Source organism: Astatotilapia calliptera, chromosome 8 (assembly GCF_964374335.1).
Source record: "Astatotilapia calliptera chromosome 8, fAstCal68.1, whole genome shotgun sequence".
Lineage (NCBI taxonomy): Eukaryota > Metazoa > Chordata > Actinopteri > Cichliformes > Cichlidae > Astatotilapia > Astatotilapia calliptera.
Window position 1 is genome coordinate 10,797,185 of NC_137429.1, and position 12,042 is coordinate 10,809,226.

At 39.6% G+C, this 12,042-nt stretch overlaps 1 protein-coding gene across 1 annotated transcript in view; it reads left to right on the forward strand.

The window, feature by feature from the left end:
• Positions 1-651: 651 nt before the first annotated feature.
• The window catches only part of chst15b (carbohydrate (N-acetylgalactosamine 4-sulfate 6-O) sulfotransferase 15b), a 39,191-nt gene continuing 27,800 nt past the window's right edge, over positions 652-12,042 (forward strand). The window contains exon 1 of the mRNA XM_026178456.2: positions 652-922. The gene's annotated coding sequence lies outside the window, so the exon portion shown is untranslated. The remainder of the gene's footprint in view (positions 923-12,042) is intronic.

Genomic DNA, 12,042 nt, shown 5'->3' on the forward strand with positions numbered 1-12,042 from the left:
GCATCGCATCGTTTCCTTTGTTTACTTTGATGTCTGACATTTGTTAACTTAGTTCGTTGGATTTAGGACACGAGCAGCAGAGCTGAAAAGCTACTATTTATGTCAATACTTTATAACCAGTCTGCATGGTGTAGGGCATTGTTTTGGAAATAAACATGTCCTCTCCAGTCTAGAAGGTCATTTCAGATGCGCTCTTATTTCCCAAGTGTCACCACAGCAAATGCATCACGGATTTTTGGCATGTAAAGACAAAGAAGATCCCGGCAGAACCACCTCTGCCATTTCTAGAGTTAAGTTATTTAAATAATTGTGTTTTAATTCTTCTTTAAATCGTCTTTTATGTTATTATTTGTACATTTCATGTTACATTGAAAATTATAGTAGGTAACTTTGGAAATCTAAACAGTTTCTATTTCAAATTTATTTTGTTGGTGTCAGCTTATTTATAACACAATAGTGATGACTCTTTGCAGGGTCATTGCTCCCTTTCTGTGAATTTTTGCTTAAGGTCCCAGACTCCACAGTTAGAACTGATTTCTACATTTCTTCTTAGGAAACCCGCGTGTCATCCGTTTGACCTCTCACCCAAGCATCACACAACACCAGAGAGAGACTGAGGGAGAGAGAGACTGAGGGAGAGAGAGAGAGAGAGAGAGAGACTGACTCCCACTGTTCGCGTTGGGAGCCTGAGCGAGAGGCAGAAGCGAAAGAAAGACTGTCACACAGCCTGGCTCGCATGCTTTAACTTGTTCTCATGTAACCGCCCGTGAAGGAAAGACGCAGAAGAAGAAAACAGAACAATTGCATGGATTTACAAATGCCTTTAAATCTCGTGACCACTGACCAGGGAATATGAGCCGGCTATGAGAAGTTGTTTGATCCGACCGGACGTGCGAGCGCTGCCGGCACAAATAAACTCATGGTAGGTTTTATTTCACACAGCAGCCTGCTGTATTTTCACGGCTGTTTAACCTTTTTAACATCAGTTTTCTGCTGTGAAACCTGTTGTCTGCGCCAGTTCAAAATAGTTTATGCACTCGCTTCTCTGGCTGTGTGTCTGAAGGGAGCGGGTGCAGAAATGGAAAAGTTTATGGCTGATTTGACTGTGCGCGCACAGTGTATAGCTACGGAGACATCATAAGTATAACGGACTCCTTTCAGCGCAGAGGCGCCCGCTCTCCCTAAAGGGAATGAATAGGTCACTATGTATTCTAATCAAACCCAAGATTTGACTCATTTTAAAGCGGCGGAGAGAGCCGCCGCTCCTGAGAGTTACCGAAAAGAGCGCCAATCGTGGGCGAACATCGTGGAGATCATTCGCAAAACTATCGAGGAAATCTTATTCGAGTCGCAATCAGTGAAGCGGTCGCTTTTATTCCAAAGTAACCACAGCGAGGTCTTTGGTTACATTTCCTGCGAGAAAATGTGGCTTCCATTCATGAGATGCAGGATTTTCAACCGTGAGAGACCAAACAAAAGGTTTCCTGCTGACCAATGAGAGCAGGGGAAGCCTCTGGAGGGACGGAGCGGTCCTCTCTTTGTCCAACAACACCAGACCGACCACTGATGCCTGCCGCGAAGCCAGCCTGACCGGGGGGTGTTTGGGAGTGAGACGGCATCTTTTTGCGATTGCGCGTAAAGGCGCACCTCACAGTCAAGCAGGATCTGAAAACACCTGCACATTTATCTTTAACTGCCTGAAAGAATTTGCAGGAGGTAGACATTTAAATTAGAATATGCTGGTGCTTTATGGAGTCATGTGATGTGCTTGGTTAGTGGCTGACACATGCCCCTCGGTGTGAATCACCTCACTTTAACCTCCTTCCCCCTTAACTTTCGGCTTGGTTAAGTTAATGTGCACAGTAGCTACTACAAGGGATTTTAATTACTGTAATTGAGCTTTTAATTGAGCACAGGTAGCAAAGTGGCTGCAGTGGTCTCAAACGCTGAGAGAACTTAATCGGCGAAAGAGAACTTAAGTAGCAGGACAATGCAGAGGTGATGGGAAATCTGTCAAGAGCACTAGTGCTGGCTGGAGCAGTTCATTGATTAGATGAATGCCAGGGAATTAATGAAGTGTTTAAAGAGCTGAGACATTTATCAAGCAGAAATGCTACGCATCCTATAGCGACCATCAACTTAAATGATTTGTGTCACCATACATCTCATATTTGTGGGATTTAAGGGCAGTTAACTGTGCAAGCAATGTGAAGACGTCATCTTTTTTTTAATTACATATCATGAACTACTAAGCACTCATTCAAAAAATAAATTAAAGAACAACCCGTGATGAAATTAATAATTGCTATCATCCATAAAGAACACTTATTTTTAAAGCTTATATATCATGTCATGTTGTTTACATTGGCGCGGCAGGATATATACAGTGTGTGTGTGTGTGTGTGTCTGTGACAGGATGTGTAGCTGTTTGTAAGTTGACACAGTCTATGTGGGAAGGCGAGTCGTAGGCGTAAGTGTGGTGGGGATTCTCTTTCTCACTGCAGTATATTATTATACAGTGAGTGGGATGGATGATTAAAATGATTTAAATGCCTCGACTGAGGGTAGCGTGCGTGGCCTCTAGCAGCCTCACTGTTTTTGTTCAAGCTCTTTTTTAAAGATTTCTACCCACAACAGATTTCTGGAGTGACTGAAGCACTTTGATGAATTACTCTGGCCAGCCCAAGTTGATCTATCATATCAAACTTCTGACTGGTGTAGCGTCAACGTCTCTCTTCATACTGGGCTGATGAGGCATTCATTTCGCATCTTGAAGAAGCAGAGCTATGAATGAATAATATTTCTGTCAAGTATGAGGAGAAAGATTTTTTTCAATGAGGCTTTGATTACGTGTAAATGTGAGCACAGCGGGATTAACAGCTTCAAACACTGGTTTTTCTCCGGTCCTGAAGATGATCACGCTTCTTTCACAGAAAGGATAAGATCAGTTTTGATGTGAAACATCACGTCGGCAGAAAAATGCATATAAATATGACGTGGCGATCATCTTATTGCTAAGCAGATCACAGTCTGTATGTAAAAGATTCCTCGGTTTCTGAAAAACGATGGGGAATGCATGAGCAGATCAGCAGAAGCCAAGAAGAGAGAACTTTAAGAGAAAATAACCCTACTTCTCTCCCGATGTATGACCTCAGTATACTTTTCTTTTGTATACATTTCTTTATTTTTGGCCTTATTTACAAGTTTCAAGCCATATTTATTGCCAACACGTTCTCACTCCCTAAGGGTTATTGCAGCACTATAATTATTTTCCAAGAAAAGGTTTAAATTGACGTAAAACACATGATAAGCAGAAAATGACTATGACAAGTTGTTACCCAATAAATGACTGACAAGTGACTCCTCGTAATGGGTAAAGATTCACTTCCACTTCCCGCCCATGACATCTGAGCAAGGAGTGGAAGCGATGTCAATGGCCAAAATGCAGAACTTATGATAAAAAAAAAACTTGCGGCTTAAAATTTGTCATCTCCAAACCGTTACGTGTCTATATCTCATTTACAAAATCGATGGCTCAGACTTGATGTAAATGATTTTTCTGCTGGTTATGAAGTGGAAGCTGCTTGTCCTGAACTTTGCAGCTCTCTTTTTTAGACCTATCTTTGTTCATTGCAGTGGTGAGTTGTGCGTTTTCCTTTGTTTTTCAACCCACCGTTTAGTCCATGAATAATTGCCTGGCTCCAAGTGCCTCTACTTTCACCAAGAATCTTTCAAAAGGGCCCGAGTTCATTTAAGTTGATATGAGATTTGTATAGATCACAGGAATGTAAATAACAAGCTAAAGCTGTTTAAGCAGGGTTTGTTTTTCCTAATGCATTTTCTTATGTATTCAAAATCAAGCATTCTGTTGAGCAAATGACAAAGGCTAACTTTAAGTATATTTCCAAGGATGTAGTTTTATAAACTACACCCAAGCTATAGGCTGTTATATATTGTGAGTTTGATAAAGAAGAAATGCTAACCTATCTTTGTTGGAATTTTCTCAGGAGAAGGGGATGCAATAGACACAGCAGATGCATTCTATAGGAATTCAATTTAAGTGACCTTTACCATTACAATTACCATAGAGAATTTAAAAGAAAATATGCAAAGGGCTGTGGTCTTTTCAGAGTCATGGATTTAAAGTCATTAGACACTGACAGTGATGAAACGTATCCCAATGTTTGGACGAAGGATGAATTACACACCGGATTAGTGCAAGTGCACAAGATGAACCCAAGTGTTTTGTGCAGTGAGGCAGCTTTTATTAGCAGAGAGAAGTGAAGACTTTCATGTGAATCGTGCCATTGTGCATTTAGTGTCACATGCATTTGCCACGTCGGTGCGTTTGTTTATTCATGCAGTTTTAATTTAGGTGTAGTTTTCACCGGGTAATCCAGCCCATAAATCTTGAAACGTTTTCATATTCTGCTGGTGGTGTCATAATTTATCAAAATGAACTAGAAAGCGGAAGTATTAATGAACACTGGTGCATGGTCTGTCTTCCTGCCAGCTTCCTTTTGCCCCACATTTCTTTGTTTTCAGTGAGAACTCGTTTGGGACATTTTGCACCAGATGGGGCAACAGTGTGTCCCAGAGCAGCTCTGTTTCATCCCAAAAGCCTCTGATCAGACCCTGTGGCATTTTTTCCCTGGTGGTCAAGGGAAGCCAACTACCCCCCCTTCTGTTCAGATTTTAGTAGTTATTTAAAGAAAAAAACAATCTGTCCAACAGTTTCAGTAATTCTTCTCCCCTCCTGTTATCTTTCTCACTCATCACTGAGGACTCGTCTGTAAAATGCACTGAAGCACTGTACTTCTCAATGCTGGAGAGATTGTGGCTGTTTACAGCTTGTGCAGGCTTGTTTGTGTTCTCAGTCTGTTATGCTGGGCCCTGAACATTTGATCTAGCTTTAAATGATAAGGAAGCATGGACAGTATCATTGTACATCAGGCAAGTAAAACAGGGTTTGTAAGCAAAGGTGCCCTGATTGCACTGGGAAAGAGAGCACACTGCATGTCGGTAAACGTCAGCATCGGGTATGTTGCATACTCTCTGCACATCCTGTATCTGCATGTTTTGTGTAAAATGCAATCGTGTGGTTTAGGGTTACTGTCTCACTTGGCTTCCTCAAAATTGTACCTCACACCACACCACAGATCAGTGCTTTTGATATTGAACACAGCTTTCTTTTTCTCAGTGACTCATGCATTCCAGCCCTGCTCTGATAACTGGCACCCATTTTGTTCTCTTACATGGCCTTTTTCCATCCTGTAGCACAACTGTGTTTCACAAGTGAAGCATCTGACCTGTGTCTTGTTTCTTTGAAATAAAAATTCAACCACTGCTGCAGGATGCTTTATATCAAGTTTTCACTGGTGCACCGATCATTAGACATATCGAAATATGAAAAAAAAATCTGTCAAGTTTTCACCTTCCTTTCAGGCTTTTTACGAAACCTTTGTTTTCTTCAGCACTGGCTGCATGTTGCATGCTGTAGATTCAGTATGTAATCAACCCTCAGCAATACAAACCCCTCCCACTCCCACAACATGACGTCTTTTCAGTTAAGCTGTGTCCTCAGGGTCTATGAGTCTGCTCTGAGGATTAGAGAGAAACTTACATTTTTGAAAATGTCCATATTTAGTATTCACCTCTTGCTTAAATAGTTTCAGTTCTGCTTTTTCAATTTTAGATATCTGTGTCATTTTTCCTATTAGAGATTTTCAGTGTCATTGGAGCCCCGTTGTGCTACTGTTGACGCATACTGACACATCCATGTTTTCCTTTAAAAGGTTGCTGTGAAGGCATTATTAGAAATGCAGCGTTGTACAGATTCTGTACTGTTTGGTCAGTTACGGAGTTTTGCGTGGGAGAATCGTATGAAAAGAAGCAGCCATAGCGAGATGAAAAGGTCGGCACGTGTCTTGGTCCTTGCTGTTGTTTTCCACTGTCACACCACAACACATCAAGGTGAAAAGTTGCACAGAGCCAGGGCGACTCAGTTGCTCTCAGTCGCTCATGGCATAGTTTGGTGTGACTAAACCCACCACAGTGGAAAAACCCTATAATACCTGTCTTCCTGCAATGTGCATTCATAAACTGTGCCCACGGCCGCAGAGCAGTTTTGTTTTGAAAACTAATCTTTGTGGGTTAGACACCCACTTGGCTAAGAGATTTCTGGTCAGTGTTGAAACTAGAGATGGCACAATACCACTTTTTCATGTCCGATACCGATATCATAAATTTGGATATCTGCCGATACCGAAATGAATCCGATATAGTGTGTTTTTTAATCAATAAAACAGTTTTTTTAATATCTTGCTCCTTTTTGTATAAGTTCATACTCAAGTTTAAAAAAAACACTAAAGCTATTCTGTTATACCTGTATGCAAAAAATACACTGCACCCAAAATATTTCATAGTTCAGCAATACTGATCAATCTAATAAACTTAAACCTACTCCATTCTCCCTATTCTGGTATTTTAAAGAGTAAGCAACCTAACTAATAGGGCTCTAAAACTCCCAGCAAAAAAAAAGAAAAAAAGGGAACACCCCACCCTCCACCTCATGATGCTTAATTGACGTAATCAACTTTAATTTGATGCAGTGTGAAAGAAAATGCACAGAAATAAATTATTTTTCAAGAATAATTAAATAGAATCAACATCTTTCTTCAACAGAATTGCAGACTGCACAGATCGTACCTTCCCAAAGAAAAAGTACTATAGCTTACTAGGGTATATTAGACTTAATAGTTACTATATACAGTAATGGACTTCTATACATTTTACATCAGATTAAAACTTTGGGTGTAAGATTTGGATAATTATTTATTAAAAGCTCGACATTTTAAATGAGAATAAGAAAGAAAAGTATGTCTTTGTGCCCCCTTTTCCCTGTTCATGCCCTATCGGCCCCCCTGGCTAAACTTTGCTAGAACCGCCCCTGCACAGTTACCAGCCGTCAGCTACGTAGAAAAGGATCCTGGTGTAGAAAGTAAATAAATTCTAACAGCTTATCAAGCTTAAACGTGCTGCTGTTGTTCAGCCGCTGCTTTCCTCTTTCTGGTGCGCAGTGGGCGATAGACAAGCAAGAGAGACGGACTCTTGACAGAAAAGCCAATCAGCTGATCATTGATCAGTTTCATGATTGAAGTAGCAGCAGGAGAGGGAGGGGGAGAGAATGAGAGGCAGTCGCTCCATATATCAGTTGTAAAGCTTACGGGAATGCTTTACAAACATTAAGAGATGAACTTACACACTTGCTTTACTTCTCTCTGGGATAACTTCCTCGGAGATGAAATGCCAGATTGGTAGCAAGGCTACAAATACACACAGCCACTCTATCACATGACGCGTTCTGTGAGGTGCTTTTTTTGATATTTAATGGATCGGATTACATTTTTTATTTCTCTCCGATATCCGTAATTTACATCAGTATCGGACCAATACCGATACATAATATCGGATCGGTCCATCTCTAGTTGAAACCCTCAAAATCTGTAAAGTGTTTACCCTCCCTATATGTCAACAGAATATTGTCAACAAAACAAAAAACGTCCACCTTGTTTTTATTTTCTGTATTCAAAGATTTTCTCTAATTTAAAACTGAATATTTTTTTGTGTTTTCAATGTTTGAGCAAAACAAGTAATTTGAAGACTTTATTTATTTGCCAGAGGTTTATTATTCAACTAATTCTATGTCCTGTGAAGACTGCACATCTTGCAGACTTTAGTGGAAACATACATGTATCTCATTAGTATGCAAAAGAGCTCTTTGCGTCACCGTAAACAAACCGGCTGTCAGAAGCTGTGTTGTTCTCTATGTCTATTTAAAAGTCTTAGGCCATTCAAGCAGTCTATCAAAAGAGATGTCAGCTCTTAAATATGTCGTCTTCAGCTTCTCGCCTGTCACAGGAAATCCTTTGTTGCCTTTGTAAATTTTCATAAACAGACTGGTGTTTTTGTAAGCTTGCGTCTAAGTGACAGCGGGCTTCGGTGTATGACTGAATGATCTGTACTAGAAACAGTATCCGGCTGCATTCTGGCTGTGTTTTAGTGTGGGAGTTGGACTTTGAAACTAACGGTGCATGCAGGGTGCCCGGTGATAGATGGATCCTCCAATGAAGTCATGTTATGTATTCCTGATGAGACTAGTGAATCAGAGGAGAGGATTTATGTGGCGGTGGAGGAGCAACCACTCCAGAAGATGTTGTCTGTGTGAAGTGGTGGACTGAGGCTGTTTGTCATTGTGCTGAGCATCCAGTGATTAAGCTACCATGCTGACAGACATTCATCTGCTTTATCAAGTGAATGACTTGCATGCAAAATTCATTTGGCTCCAGTAAACAATGGGAAGTTTAATGGCAAGTCACATGCTTCATCTTCTTTTTGGTGTAATCCCATAAGTCACAAAGGTTTGCTAGTCAAACAGTGGTTTGTCTCTGGTTCCTTGCAAATTTAAAGCAATGAATAAAAAAAATTATAAGCTACTACATGTACTGCTAAGTGGGAAAAATTAAAGGTAAGGAAAAAAAAATCACATGAAAAACAACCTGTTTTCAAGCAGCATGCGAGTTTTAATGTGCAGAAATGACTGTTGTGAGAAACAATTTCAAATTTCTTCAATAACGCAACAAACCTTGTGCTACTGAGACATCTCACTGGGACTTTGAGGTGCTGAGTAAGTCTGGCAACTCACGGTTGCGTGACACTGCCAAGCTGGGGGTCATTGCTTGTATTAATGATGCATGGGGAGCTGAACTGGCTTTTATTTCCCACACCATCTGTATCCAGTTGTGCCATGTAGATGGATTTTGGCGAGCTGAACAACCCCCCTTAGCAGCCAGTGGTATGATTTATGGGACTGTGGCACAAAGGGATAATGTGTGCAGAGAAAACTATTTGCAATTATGCAAATATCCACATTCACGATATACATCTTATTTATTTAATGCAAGGTTTAATATTGTGTTTTCCACTAAATATTCAAAAAGAAGTTCAGTGATTTCAACTGTTTTTGTTTAGTAAAAGCAGAGACATTTATATCTCTCAGGAGAACATAAAAACTGAAAAGGGTTGGAAAAGGAAGAAAATGTAATTTAGATAATTGAGAAATAATTGAACAACATAGGTTTGTGAAACCACTAGGTCTAGATGTGTAGTATGATATTAAAATAAGTAGTGATAAAGAATCTTAGTAAAGCAGAGAGAAAAAATGGCTGATATCAAGAAATCCTACCAGTGGCTGGGCAAAGCAGGATTGAAGCACAAGAATCATGTGTATATGAAATATTTTAAACTATTTATATTCACAATATTATTGGATGACCACCTTTATTCCTAAAAGCAACTCTTTTTGGCAAGTTTTCTTTCAACAGTCTTCAGGAAGCTCTCAGGAAGATCATGAAGCCTGGTTCTCCGGGCTTCATGATCAATCATTTCTGCTGAGGCTTTAGCCAAAAGTAAAGTGGATCAGCTGAAAGGTGAGATTTATCTCTCAGATACTGTGTCTGATCTTTTTCCTATTTCTTAAGGACATGACGTATACGTTCATCTGCTGTAAAAAGAATAGTTTTTGTAATTTTTTTGTTCTCCACTTGGCAAATTTACAAATTTTCTTAAGGATTGGCTGCACACCAAAGATAATTCACGATTTCCTGTAATAGCTGTTTGGAATCATCTTCCTTTTTTCAAAAATACAATTTGAGGCCTGTCAAACTGTTATCTTCAACATTTGTCATTCTATTATTTAGTGCTGAAAAACTTGTCTAGTGTGACCTTTCATTTTGTGACAAGCAATCCAAACATTTCATGAAAAAATTAGGAACTACTGTGAAACCTACTACTTCTCATCAATTATTCATTTTTTCATATTTGTGAAATTTTTCATGTTTGTGAAATATTTAATTAATATAAATTTAAAGAACAGACAAATATATACCACAATTTCTATTAAGACTAATGTGACTTAACATATTAGATCATATCTTACTTTCTTAACTATTCAGTACGCAATTACTTGAGTTTGGATGAGTCCAGCATACCATCACACTATCTCTCTATCTCTATTTATAGATATATCTATATATCTATAAATAGATAGATGTGTGTGTGTGTGTGTGTATGTTCCCATGGAATTTCTTGGGGTTGCAGGGCAGTAGAAAGACAGAATTAGTGGTTCTCTGTGTGTGACTCCAGTATCTTTCTCTAATGGGCCTCAGCACAGACCTGTGGGCACCTCAACAAAATAGAGCACCACAGATAGATGTGTTGATTTCCCAATTACCCCTGGCTACTCTTTTTTTGATGAGCAACTGGGAAACCTTTCAGTGTCCCAGTCATTTCTCACCTGTGAGATGGGATTTTTTAAAATAACCGCACTATGCTGAAAGCTTTTGCTTTTGGTTGTGTGTTACTCTGTGTTACTTGCAATGTACCTTAACGCAAGGTTAAAGGTGCAATTAGAAGTACCAATAGCAACAGCTCGGGGGCTTATTTAACCCAAAGAAGAGGATGCATCTTAGCATGCACATGCAACTTGGCAGCACGTCTGGTTTAGCTGAAAGGCCAACACCGAGTTCCGTTTACCAGACAGGTCCCAAATGTTTAGCTAAAGTGTCAGACGTACCTGTAAGGCTGTTTACTTTTTTGTGAATTTTTGGCAGTGAGGACACAGATGTGGCTTGGGTCACAAGGGATTTGTACAAATGTTATTTCCATCGCTTTAGCTATCATTTCGTGGGATTATCCCTGCCAAGTTAATTTGGAGCTGGAGTTTTATATCTGTGCCGGCAGCTGCTGCCAATATGAACCTTTGGTGTAGCAGAGAAATTGTTACACTTTGCAAGACGGATGTGCTGTTGTAGTTAGAGCATCCCTCAGCCTGCTGCAATTCATCAGGATATGGCCAAGCAGGTAGAATTGTGTATATATAATCTACTTCTAGGAGGAACAGGACAGATGTATTACCGTGATTTACCTGACACTCAAATTACAGTGTAAGTAATCCTTCTGCTAGAGGTGAAACATAGTGACAGCCTTATAAATTAAAATATACCATGGAATTAATCCTAGCTATTAAAAAGGAGACCTCTTAATGCTCACCTTTAATTTGGAAAATTAACCTGCCTGGCTGTCTGTTAAGCCTGTCCAAGCCTTCGTTACTGTTGAGTCATTTGTATAATGTAGCAGGGACAAAAAAATAAAGCACAGCACCTTATAAGCTGAAAACCTACAGGCCAATTTATTATTATAGATCCGGTGGGATGCCCTTGAGTAGCCTTCTTAAAACTGTTTACATCAGACCTGCTCCCTAGTGAGGGAGCCAACTGACTTAGTAATAGCTTACATTTTGTTAATTCACACGTTTTCTTGGCAGTCATAGGCTAAGACTCAAACCATGCTCATAGCTGGCAAGACAAGCTCTGACTGCTAACTAGGTGTGAAACACTATTGCATAGGCTTACCATATATGTCTACTAGAGATTCTGCTCAGAAATCAATGAATTACAGATAAAACAGGAAGCTGCTCTAAACACGTCATGGCCTTTGGTGCTTCTCCTCATAATAAGATAGTAGCAGATGAAAACTTGTCTGACTCCAGTTTACTAAGTGGAGATGGCGCCTTGCTGGGTATCAAGAGCGTCCAAGTTGTATTTGCAGAGAGAGGCTGCATTTCTCTGATTATGTCAAGTTGCTTCTGGAATCCTCAAAACAGCAGGATTTTATTTTATTTCCTCCAGCTTTAGTCAGAGTCTCACAAGTAAACAAGTTTATTTGCAGGAGACTGGAGTGGAGTGGAGAATGAGCTCAGCTGGATGTAAAATTTCTATTAAGACTAATTTAATTTAACATATCAGTTTCAGTTTTATTTAGATTATATCTTAATTTCTTAACTATTCAGTACGTAGTTACTTGAGTTTGAATGAGTTCAGCATATCATCACTATACTTATATATATCCTTTAGGCAAATACAAGTTTTCTTTTATTCAGCAGTTACAAATTAAGACAAATACCATCATACATATTACAAAAGA